Source organism: Mesocricetus auratus, unplaced genomic scaffold (assembly GCF_017639785.1).
Source record: "Mesocricetus auratus isolate SY011 unplaced genomic scaffold, BCM_Maur_2.0 Super-Scaffold_100013, whole genome shotgun sequence".
In the NCBI taxonomy this organism is placed as follows: Eukaryota; Metazoa; Chordata; class Mammalia; order Rodentia; family Cricetidae; genus Mesocricetus; species Mesocricetus auratus.
The window spans coordinates 43,837,407-43,850,323 of NW_024429196.1; the positions used below are offsets into that span (position 1 = coordinate 43,837,407).

Consider the following 12,917-nt stretch of genomic DNA (forward strand, 5'->3'; position numbering starts at 1 on the left):
CTGGAACTAGCTCTTGTAGACCAGGCTAGCCTCGAACTCACAGAGATCCACCTGCCTCTGCCTCCCGAGTGCTGGGATTAAAGGCGTGCGCCACCAACGCCCGGCAACATGTATGTTTTTAACTGACAGTCATACCACTGGTGAACTGTCAAGTTGAGAAAGAGTGTATTTCTAGTTTGTATTCGTTTTTAAAATTAAATTAATCCTTTATAAGAGTTTCTTTTTAGGAGTTAGTCCTTGACCACTATAGTTTGATACCATCTCAGGTTTGGTTGATCTGTCTCACCATCAGGCCTGTTACTCTCCATAACTAACTGTGTAAGTGTTTATAGTGGAATAAATTGCTTTTATATGAAAAAAAAGAATGATAATGTATAGATCCAGGAACAGGGCCAAACTGACATCCAACAAGCCTCAACTTGATAATGTAGCACTGAGGATGATTTCAGCTACAGCCAATAGACATCAAAGCTAATTAAATGAGGGCAGAGTCAATCAGGTCCCAAGGTTGATTAACCTCTAACAGGCACTCTTAAGAATCTTTCTTCCTTCCATTTATATTCTGTTGGTAGCAGGATGGTGGCTCCTGTCACATGGTGGTTGACTTTTCCTGAGAGTCACTTCTCTGTGTGTGAACATGTTTCTAGAAGTCATCCTACAAACTACTTTGTGTGTATCAATGGCAAACATCTTGGCCTCTTCCAACCTAGATGTTGGAACAGGGAATGGGGCTGGCCCAGGTCAGACCAGTCATTGCTGCTAATTAGATTGGACGTGCAGCAAGCCTCCCCTTTGTGTGTCACTACCAGATGCTCACCATAGCGAAAAGCACCAGAGTTCTGTTCTGATGGAGAAATAATGACTAGGAACACTTTGTGTCCTTATGTTTGAAAGGGCCTTTCTGCATTTTTCTTACTGATGCAGAAAACTACAACAAATTATGGTCAGATTACTGCCCTGTTTCGCCTTCACTAGGAATTCGGCAAAAGAGCTAAGGATACTTTTTGTGTGTGTGTGGCAATATTAAAGGCTGCAGAAAAGTGGAAATTGAGGTTTGATTATAATGTGTTTCTTTTTCCTCGCCAAGACACAATGACTGGGGCTCTACTACATTATGCTCATTCTAGCAAATGGATATTCCTGTTTCCTCAAAATGCTTCTGTATGTCAGTCCAGGTCTGTTTTGAAGGACAGAATGGATACATTGGTGATGAAAGGCTCCATTATTCTCTCAGTTTTATAATCTTTACCTCTTTAACCACTTATAGTTAGATCAAATAATAACTTCTGTTTAGAAAAATTAACGAGGAAGAGACTTACATCACACCATAAAAATAATGATAACTTCCAGACTTTGTCTTTCAGGGCAATATTTATTATAACGCTCCAGCGGTGCTGAGTGGAGCACCTTGCTCCATTTATCACCTAGACACTTCTGCTTTAGCAAGTAAAAATAACACACCGAGCGTGTGGAAGGACTCTTCGGCATGCAGCAGCAATTAGAACAGACACTTAACTCTGGGACACTGGTGTTTGCGAATGTTGAGAGCTACAATCCATCACTTTCATTCTTAGTCACAACATTCTAGTTGGAGAAAGAACAAAAAAATTAGATTTCAGCAATTAAATCTATTAAGGATGTTCCCCCCCCTCCTAATACTAGCTTGTGCTCTTAACCCTTAGAAAGCCAAAGACTCTCAGATCTTGATTCTGTCTAGGATTTTTATATTGTATTTGACTTTTATATTGCAATTTTAACATTTAAAGTGAAAAGGAAAAACAAAATAAATATTTAAATTCAAATTTGTCTTGAGACAAATTTGGTCCATGGGAAAAAATATCAAAGTGATTGAGATGATATTTACAATAATTATACAAGTCATGGGGATTTATAATGGTATCATTACAAGAACTTTATTCTAGAACCTGGCATTCTGAGTCCACATCACTGAGTAGGAATGGGTGGCTTGTAGAGTTCACCTCTCTTTCACCCCCTGTCCCCTATCTGAGACATGAACTCATCATCACTCCCTCCACAGACAATCATCTGATAATCGGGCAGGGACTGTAACAGGTAGGTCTCCGTTGATGGTGAAGTCCTCTTGAGCAGGGGTGACCTGCTTCTGGTTGTACACAAACTAGGAGTATGTATGTAGCAGCAGAACCAGCTCTTGTGCACATTCTAGGTTTCATAACTTTCATCTCTGTGGCTTGTTTGTGAAGGCAATATCCTAGAGGTTTCTGAAATTTCAATAAAATGCTTATCCTCAGAAGACTTGATTGTGAAGAAAAATTAAACTTGACAGTTTAAAAGGACATTATATCCAGCTTATTTCCATTATAAATAAAGGAAAGTACTTTATTTTATCCTAGGATTTTATTAGCACTTACATTTTATGCTTTCTATGAAATGATATGTGAACTGGAAACATCCGGGTCTGTTCCTGTTGCCTGCTTGAGTGGGTTTCAGATTGCTATGTGAACCTGCCCATTTGTCCAGGCTTGTAGGGAAGAGAGATACAGGCCTATTGAAAAACCCTGGCCTTCTGTCTGCTCTTGCTCTGTAGAACACCTTCTCTAGATCTATCTCCAGTATCACATGTTTCCACTCTCCTGGTCCTCTCTTCTGTTGGCCTCAAACACTGGTAACATTTTATCTTTGTTTCTTTTGTTATACTTCTGACTTCCTGTTAACACTTGTTTTGTTTTTGTTTGCTTTTTCTTTGTGGTCAATTTCCTTTGCAGGTTGAAATTTCAAAAAATTAAAGGTTATATTAAAAAAACCAACACACATAAATAAATAAAAATAAACTATAAATACTGGTGGTTTGTCTTTGCAAAGTACATGTTATAGAAGCCTTTGTATATACCTCTAGTGAATACTGGATTTGACTCTGAATTTCATTTGTAAGGGTGTGTGTGTGTGTGTGTGTGTGTGTGTGTGTGTGTGTGTGTGTGTATCTAGTTTTATAAACAGAGCAGTGCGTCATCCCACAGGAATAAGCTCCATAGAAATCCAAACACTAATTTTATTTAACGTTAAATCAATACTTTTTTGACATTTAATATCAGGTATGAAGGATGTTGGAATAGGACCTCTCTCCCTCCCTCCCTCCCTCCCTCCCTCCCTCCCTCCCTCCCTCTCTCTCTCTCTCTCTCTCTCTCTCTCTCTCTCTCTCTCTCTCTCGTGTGTGTGTGTGTGTGTGTGTGTGTGTGTGTGTGTGTGTGTGTGTGTGTTTGTGTGTAAGCCCATGGACAGCCTCAGGTATTATTTAGGTATTATTTTTCAGGAAACCATCTTCCTTTTTTATTTTCTAAGGTTTATTTATTTTTATTTATGTATATGCATATTTTGCCTTCATATATGTATACTCACTATATATGTGCCCATGGTCACCAGAAATGAGGGACAAATTCTCTGGAAGTAGAGTTATGGATAGTTTTGACCTATTACTTGGGTACTGGGAACCCAATCTGAGTCCTCTACAAGAGCAACCGGTGTTCTTACATATTGGCCCATCTCTCTACCCCTGTTTTGCTTTTAAAACCAGGTTTCTCATCATCCTGGCATGCACCAAGTATCCTGGGCTGGCTGCTCAGTGAGCCCCAGGGCTCTGCCCATCCCAGCTCCCCAACTCTGGGATTGCAGGCTTGCTTCTCACTCCTGGCTTTTCTATTAATGTGGGTTCTGAGCTTACGAGTCGGTTGCTCCTGTTTGCAAGACACGCGCTTTACCAACTGAGCCATCTCCATAGCCCCAGAATCATCTTTGTCTCATAACAAATCTGCTATACACCAACAAATTAACATTATGTTTAAAACTGAAAAAGGTTTTAAGAACTAACATTGTATCTAATAAGATGCTGACATTCACAAATACTATTTTATCTTGGTCAAGAGAACACTACAGAGATAGAGTTATACATGACAATGCTTTCTATCCAGAACTCCTTGCAGAACCCAAGTAAAAGCTGTTAGAACTGACCTAAATTAGAGAGTAGGCCCTGGAGAAACAAGCTTGGTAGCTTTTCTGAATGCCATTGATGCTTAGGTCATTATAAAGTAGAGGAATGGATTGTAGTAGAGTTGGCAATGGAAAGCATTCCAATGGAAAGTATCTTAGAAGGGTAATGGAAACTATAAGGCTTTACTAAAAAAATAAACAAGCAGGCACTTTATTCCTCGTAGGAAAATATTAAGATATGAAAAGTGGGTGAGTTGTCCCAAATCAATGTGCTGGCTCATATCTTATCCTGCAGTAAGAAGCAATGGGAATTAGTGTAGAAATGTCACAGAATGATTGAAGTTTTCATTTGAAAGAAAACAGTCAAAATTGGTAATGAAAACTTGATAAAGCATACCAATAAAAAAAGATCAATAAAAAATACTGCATTAAGCACTACTCCTCCAAGCCCGTGGAGCTCTACTCTAAGCTTTTACAGCAGAGTACCTGAGACCAGGTGATGTGTAAAGAACAGATGCACTTCTTTCAGTTCTAACATTTGTGGAGTTCAAAATCAAGGGGCCACATCTAGCACAAATTTCCCGAGACTCCCTTCGTTAGAAAGTGGAACAAGCAGGAGAGATTCTCGCATGGGACAGGTGACATGTGTGAAGGAAGGCTTGGAGCTCAGCCTTTCCCAGGAGCCTGCTAAGATAGCCACTGACTCCCAGGTAATGGTACAGTCAGAAATCATCTCTAAAAGGTGTCACATCTGGAAGTTATTGCATTGTGGATCCAGTTTCCAAAAAAGCCAGCTTTGGAGACACAGCCAAACAATAGACCTTTTATCCAGACTCACAAAATACAATTTTTAGTTTTTTGTTTGTCACAATTAGCATTTGTGTTCTCTTTCTCTCTCTCTCCCCCTTCCCTCCCCCTCCCCCTCTGTCTCCACGTGCTTCTCTGTCTCTGTCTCTCTGTCTGTCTGTCTCTCTCTCTCTCACACACACACACACCACATACCTAGTGATTAGATGATTAAGTTATGAAAAATATGTTTCTTATGGCCAGCACACACACAAAAAAGTTTTCAAAATACATGGAGAAAAAGTAAAATAAACAAACAAACCACTCAAAGCCTGGGAATACAGACACAAGACCCTGGGTTCAGCACAAAGACCCTCTACAAAAGGAAGCGAATTGACTTGATTGGGCCTCTTGTCTGTGAGGGATTATGCAGCTTGGCAAGTCCAAGAGGCCTTGAGGAAGAGAGGGAGGGAGGCAGGGAAGACTGCTGCTGGGGAGGAGTCTCAGTGTCCTGCTGTAACTTGTGCTGTCTAGCAGAGGTTGGAGAGAGGTTTTCTGCCTCCTGTGGATCAGGGGTGCTTCTCAGGGCCCGGTCTTTTCACCAGTATAAGCCACCTTTACTTCTGGACTGCCCTCCCTCTGAGGGTGTGGCTTGCCTAAAGTCCATGGTTATACACATGAGCACCTATGAACTATGTAGCTTCTTATGAAAGGGGAAACATAAAATTAGTGAAAAACATAAAATTAATAGATTTCAGTCCTCAAAGAAGCTATTTGTGTGAATATTGCTATCATGTTCCATCTACAAAATGAATCAGTATTATAGTTACTCTAAAAAGGGGTATTGTCAAATCCTTCTTCGCCTGGTCTCAGAGATGCCAGCTGACTCATATCCCCAAGCATGGAGCCCCAGATCTTTGGCTTGCTTATTTTCTTCCAGAGCAGCAGGCACCATTCCAGCATTTATTGTAGGATCATCTAGACCAGACTATGACCTCCAAGTCTGAGTTCTAAAAGTTGCATTACTATTGAAGGGAATATAGAAAAAAAATAGTGCGAAGTATAAGCACAAAACTGAGAAGGTCAAATAGACTTAAAAAAAAAAAACACTAAAACTAAAGAAATAGACTGAAATGATTACAAATACTAATATGCAAAGTTTAAAAAAAAAGCAGACCACAACAGAAAGGAAGTATGCTCACAGTGAAAATCTGTTACATTTCTGAAGTTCTGTGCCCACAGGTAGTCCCCAGGGCTTGGGGGAGCCACAGTAGAGAGAGCTCTAGAAGGACTTTTATTCTCCACCCTGAGCCTGCAGCCTCAGGGTGGATCTGCCTTGGGTGGGGTAGATTAGAAGTTACTCTTTAAAAGATTGTTATCTATCTACGGGCTGTTTTCTATAATGTAGAGAATTCCCTGAGGTCAATACTTAGTGCAACTTTAAACATTTACATTTACAAAAGAGAAAGCAGAGACACAGAAAAGTGAGGCAGGCCAAGTAGATGGGGACCCACAGACCTTAATTGCTGTCAGCTCTGTGTCACTTTCTATGTGCTGTGGTATGAACCAGTTTCCTGTCCTTTGCTCCTTAGAGACTGTAAACTCCTTGAGGACTTGACTTTCAGTGAGTCCATTTCCCACCCTCACCCCCAATGGTTTGCACACTCAGTTTGCATTTAGTAAGTTGTTGTTGCTGTTTTCTTTATGATGGATTACAAAGTAACAAATCTATTTTCTTCCTGAACTGTGCATTCTCTCAAATGCTTTTCCTCCAACCTATGTGGCAGGGAGGCATATAGAGCATCTCTTCATCCCTCTCTCCCCCAGAGTAATCTGGTGAGGGACCATTGGTTCACATGTGAATTAGAATGTATCAACACTACAGTGTGGTCCCCAAAGAGAAAACATGATCTATTATTAATCTTGTGTTTCAGAATACATAGCTGTGTGACTTCCCAATCTGTTTTCCCAACTCTCTCCACACAGTCCTGAGCTTGCCCTGCCTCCCTAGAGTTAATATCTCAGATTTAACACCAAGATTTCTCTCTGATTACAGGCAGAGCTCTAGGAGAGTTTTAAAGGGATCAGTGAAAAGCAAAATTTCTACATAGATGCCCTCACCTTCAGCAAGCTGCATGAGCAGCAGTCTAGAAGCAGAGAGTCTTGTGTGGGCGACTACAAGTCAAGGAAGGCTGGACTGTTTGATCTAGTCACTTGTAGGTCAGCACAATCATGGATTGCCTCTTTGAGTGCACTTGTTCTTGCTTCCTAGAGAAGATTTCTGACCTGTGTGGAAGATTAGAACAATGCAAAACAAAGTTCAGCAAACATTGAGCCTACTGTGGCTTCCCTTAATTTGGATTTCCAAGGGTTTGGGCCACAAGAACAGATTGCAGCTGTGGCCTGAGCATCTTTAGAAGTGTGAATCATATTTTTCCTTCTGAAAAAGCTATTTTGAGCTTTATAATTGCATATTCCCGTGTTGTTTTTTTCATAGAGTGAGTAAGAAGAATGACTTGCATCTTTTTAAAGTGGAAGTCTGGTTTCTTTGCTCTTCTGTCTTATGTAACCTAGTCTATTGATTCCTGACCTTGACCGTGTGTCAGAGACCCTTGGGGAACTTCTGGGGAATTTGAAGTTCAGCATAGAAATCCAGAGGCTTGGTGGGTGTTAATTATTCTCTCCAAAGGATCCTTAGGTACAGAGCAGGGGCCTGTCTGTGTTTGTACCTACTTTCCTGTACTGATTTAGATTGTGCTTAAATGTCCATTTCCATAGGAAACATAGCTTTCAAAAGTCACTTGAAAAACCAGGTTCTAGTTATAGCTCACTACAGACCAACTCTGGACAGGCCTTAGTATGGTCCTAATGATCCTCTGCCGTCAAGCACTGCAGATGCCCAGGTAGCTTCCAGCTCCAAAGCAGCTATGAAATGGAGACTTACTTTTAACTTAACTAATATGGTGATCCTAACCACTAAATTGGTAATACTGGGAATTTTCAATCATCTGTCCTTTTATGGTGAGTGTATTGGCTACAATATTGTGACAAAAATTTCTGAGAAAATAACTTAAAGGAGGTTCCAGAAATTCAGTCCCTGGATGCAAGGCCCCTTGTACTACGGCCAGGCATTACTGTAGTGGACACACATGGTTCAGGAAGGTTTTTACCTCTGGACAGGAAACAGAAAGGAAGGACACACCCTTCTAAGACACCAGGGGCCCAGAATCTGCCTCTAGAATCTCTTGAAATAGAAATATGATCTAAGTGTTCAGCACACAAGCCTCTGGGATGTCTTATATTTAAACTGTAATGGAGTGGAGTTTTAATTTATTGTTTGTTTGTTTGTTTGGTTGGTTGGTTGGTTGGTTGTATTGTTGAAGATTGGGCCCAGGACAACATGCGGGCTGGGCAAGTGATATGCCCATGCTCCACATCCCCAGCAGCAGCACCATCTGTTCCAAGTCATGATTTTTTGCCTACGTTGTCTACCAAACTCTTTACAAGAGAATAAAAGAACTAATTTGATAAGAATGGATATGGGTTAAATTAAGAGGCAGTATGGGCTAAAGGACTTCTTCCCAGGGAGGTTTCATTCTCTCACTTTTTTTTGACAGAGAATTAAGGAAATTTTGCCTTTCTCACTCTGAATTTTTTTCTAGTTTGAAATATAAATTCAATATGACTTTTATGAAACATTTGTACCAGAAGTGTTTAGGATTTAGGATATTTTTAGATCTTGAAATACTTATGTATCTATAATTAGATAATGTAATAGCTTAGAGATAGGACCCAAGTGGAAATGCAAACTTCATTCATGGTATGCATATGCCCTACAAACATGGTCTGAATTTAATTTCATCTAATATTCTTAATAATTTTATTCATAAAGTTTCACAGTGTGAACTTTTCCACTGTGACATGATATGGTTGATCAAAAAGTTTTTCAAGCTGGGCATGGTGTTTGTTACACATTTCTGTTTCAATTTTACCTCTATGGCACCCCGTGTGTGTGTGTGTGTGTGTGTTGCAGATTAAACCCAGGGCCTGTCCATGCTAAGTGTGTGCCATCGACTGAAGAGCACCTCATCCTGTTCCCTTCATTCTTTCCTGCTGGGCTCATTTGTCCCAGGCACTCTTGAACCTAGACATCCTGTAGGTTGGCCTTGGAAGCTCTTGACAGGACTGCCAGTTTCGGGCCAGCCTAGGCTGTCTATATGGACTGTGTGAAACTTAAAGGAACAGGAGAGAGTGATAGAAGAGTGACAGGACAGGGTACAGTGGAGGGCTGCTCAGTGTGCCTGAAGCTTCCTGCGATGAGAGTATGCAGAGCAAGGTCTTCGCAGCTGTTACACTAAATTGTCACTGCTAGTGCTTCCAAACACATGGCCCATTTTCTAGTGATTAGTTTTATGTTTTGAAATAATATTGGGTTCGAAACAACAGGTTAGAAAAGTGAAACAGTTCAGTCTTTATCAAGTTACAATGGATGACTGTTTAAAGGAAGCTAGCTACACAGTGGAGCAAAAAGCAACCAAAAACAATTAGGTTGATGTGGAAGAATATTACCATCAAGTGTGGTTTGGAAAATTCTGTGTGTGTTTATATGTGCTCAAAAGACAGATTAAGCAGAGAATAAGCAATGGGACCCCTGTCTCCATAATTCACCTCTTTCTTCTTTCTTTCTCTCCCTCTCTGCCTTCCTTCCTTCTTTCCTTCCTTCCTTCCTTCCTTCCTCCCTGCCTCCCCTCTCACACACTCCTTCCCTCCCTCCCTTTCTTTTTTTAATAGTGAAAATCAGGAAAAGTAAAGAGTTTTATTCAATGTGGTGTCATTGGGAAGTGGGATAAAACGATTCATAGACTCCCCCAAGTCTGCCTTCATGATTCCTGAAGTGAGAGTGTGGTTTAGATAGGAAGCAAGAGATGTTCCTAACTAAACAGTCAAGCAGGGTGTGGTCTCTGACCGCACTGCTTCTGCTTCAAGACTGTCCTTAAGGGTCTGTCTCCAGGATGCAAGTTAAGGGTCTGTCTCCAGGATGCAAGTTCTTCCTCCTGGTGCCTCTGAGACTTCAATCTCTTCCTCTCCCAGGGGGAGACTTTTGGGGTGAGTCTAATTTCTTGGGGTTTGCTTTTTCAGTAGTAACCAAAGAGGTAGCACAATCAGTGCTTTAGAGAGCTCAGTTATAGTCCTCCATTCTTTAACTCCTCAGTCTTGTGAAATATGCCAGTATCTGAAACAAATACATGCAAAATGTAAGTAGTAACCAAGCTTGGAACACATTCAGATAGCATCAGGGTACTCTGCATGAGAAATTTCTATATAATCTCTGTGTTTCGGTTACTTATGGAAGGAAAGATTGCCACAAGAAACTACATCTTGTTGATTCGTGTCAGAGTCTCCACATAAAGGAGATTGAGGCTAGCCTCAAATTTACAGTTCTGCTTCATCTTCCCAAGTGGTGAGTATGGAGGTAAGCACTACCATGTTGAGCTGACTGATATGAAGTCATACATAGCTGCATCTTTGCACATATCTTGTGATTTCCACATAGAAATGTCCGCAGTGTATCCTGGAACCAGACTGTGTACATGCTCAGTGTCTTTTAACATTCCAGACTAACAGACTCATTTCTGAAAAGTCTTAAAATGCAGGGAAGCAAAACTAATAATCATCCATTATTCTGCCACCAAGATAAAATCATGTTTCTTTCTAAACTTTTTTGGTATTAAAATAGGACTAAACTGTACTATTTTTATATTATATTCTTTACATTTAATATATTATGCCTATGTTTCCACAAACACCAAAGATTTCATAGCTGGATTGACTATAATTAATTTACTAGACCCTTTTTGGCAGGATATTTAGAGATGTTTCCAATTTTAGTGAGAAATAGCACCATATGAACATGCTCATTTTCATCTGTTTTTTTACTGAGGAGTAATTCACAGAAGACAAGGCCAGTATTAGATGGCTTGGTATTTTAAGGCTCTTCTATTATTGAACACAATATATTTGTAGAAATGGATCAGGGTTCACCTCTGCTGAGCAGGCCTCTGACTCTAGACACAGCTTTGATATAGGGTTTAAACCACTGCTAAAATGGTAGGTATAGAAAGGTCTCACTGAAATGGTGACATTGAGGTGGTGATTATTTGTAGTAAGATAGTAAGAAACTGGTGAGGAACTAATAGATATCAAAAGAAATTGACAGCTATGGACATGCATTCAGCGGTAGCTATGCCGTGACTTTGTGGGCGCTGGATGCTTTTGCCTTTGTGAGACCTTCTCTCTGTAAGACATTATCAAGCTTTGTGTTTTTATAACTGCTGTTATAAAGAGTACATCCAGGCTGAGTTCATTACATATCCATTATTATTGTTTCCCTTTGAATTATAATTAATTGACATTAAAATATTGTAAGGATCTGATGCTTCAAAGGTTATACACCTTGATTAGCAGGTTCTTGTGGCAAAGAATTACTCATGGCATACAAGGTGAAAGAGGAGAAAATAACCAAGCCAAATCTGTGACTGCTCGTGACTCCTCAGCAGTTAAAGGGAGGAGTCTTGATCTTCCATTCTTTTAAGAGCTTTGGGCTAAAATGAAAAATTTGGCTCCTGTCATAAAGAGGAAAAAAAGTATCTAAAAAGTAAAAGTTGACTAGTTTCTTCTATCCCACAGCTTGCTGCTGTTGCTGATCCCTGTGTGTCAATGACAGGTGATGGACCCTGAAACTGTCAACATCAGTCACACAGCCTCACATGCTCTGCCACCAAACACCTCGGTGTCCCTTAGGTCTCCTGGTCGCTCTGCATTTTCACTGTCGTTACCCTTGTCCTCATCAACACCATCCTACTTTCACATGTGCCTCCTCTGCTCTGTCCCTGCTTGTCCTACATGCTTGTTTTCCTCCAAGATCTGGTTAGAAGCCCTTGTATGCACCTGCTTCCTCTTTGGATAAATCCCAAGCTTGTTTTTGTCTTACCACACTTCACAGATCTCAGGACGATCTGCTTGCTCATCAATGTGGACACTTCCATGCTCCAGTTCTTCACTTTAGAATGTTCTTCTCCTTTCCTTTGCTCTTCCAGTTCAGACCCATGCCTGAGCTTTGTTCTCCACAGCGCTCTTCTCAGCTTGACCCCTGTCCTTCAGCCTGGAGCTATGTCTCACTCTATGTTGAAATTGCATATTTACCTTTCTTTGAAGACTTTTCCTCTGCAGCTTCTTCTATCTTGTTAAGCGAGTTCTGCCTTGATTTTCATATAAGATTGTCCATTAATACAATATGTATGAAAGGCTGTGTAGGTAATGTATATGAAAGGCTGAATGGGGGACAGTTATTGGGTACCATTGAACTGTATGAGAGACAGTTACATTAGAAACTTGAATCTTTGTCCGGGTTGCTACAGTTGAACCAGTTGATAGTTAATAGAACACCTCAGTCACATAAAATATTAGATGACAGCATCAGAGGTACAGCCAGTGCTCAGCAGACTTAGATTCTTGCTTTCATTCCAGTAGAAACAACATTAGGAATCTGACTGGCCATGGGTTTTCCCTAATCCACTCTGGGTAATGTTTGCTAGGGACAGGCCAACTTCAAGATGGTATGTGTCACTATGGATCAGGTAAGGTAAGACACCAGCAGTTGTGCTGCTACTACTGCTGCTTCTGGTGTCAGTGGTAGTGATTGATGGTGATGGTGATGATGATGATGATGATGATGATGTTGATAATGCTAACCAGGAGCCAGGCAGTGGAGGCGCACGACTTTAATCCCAGCACTCGGGAGGGAGAGGCAGGCGGATCTCTGTGAGTTCGAGGCCAGGCTGGACCGACAGCCTCCGAAACAATACAGAGAAACCCTGTCTCGTAAAAACCAAAAAAAAAAAAAAAAAAAAAAAAAAAAGATAATGCTAACCAGTGGGATCTGGATCTTTGTTATCTCTACATGAGACTGGGGCCCAAGTGTGTTGAATCTGGACTGAAGATGGGATTATCAAGTGTTGAAGCATATGTGCTTCACACACACACACACACACACACACACACACACACCGGTGTCACAGTAAATCTAACCCTCTCTGTAATTACTACTTTTGCTCCTCCTTCAGCATGCTGCTCATTGTAGCTGTGAGACAAAGAGGGGTCCTTTTCTG

At 40.7% G+C, this 12,917-nt stretch overlaps 1 protein-coding gene across 4 annotated transcripts in view; it reads left to right on the plus strand.

The window, feature by feature from the left end:
* The window catches only part of Elmo1 (engulfment and cell motility 1), a 515,537-nt gene that overhangs the window by 294,566 nt on the left and 208,054 nt on the right, over positions 1–12,917 (plus strand). The window lies entirely within an intron of this gene.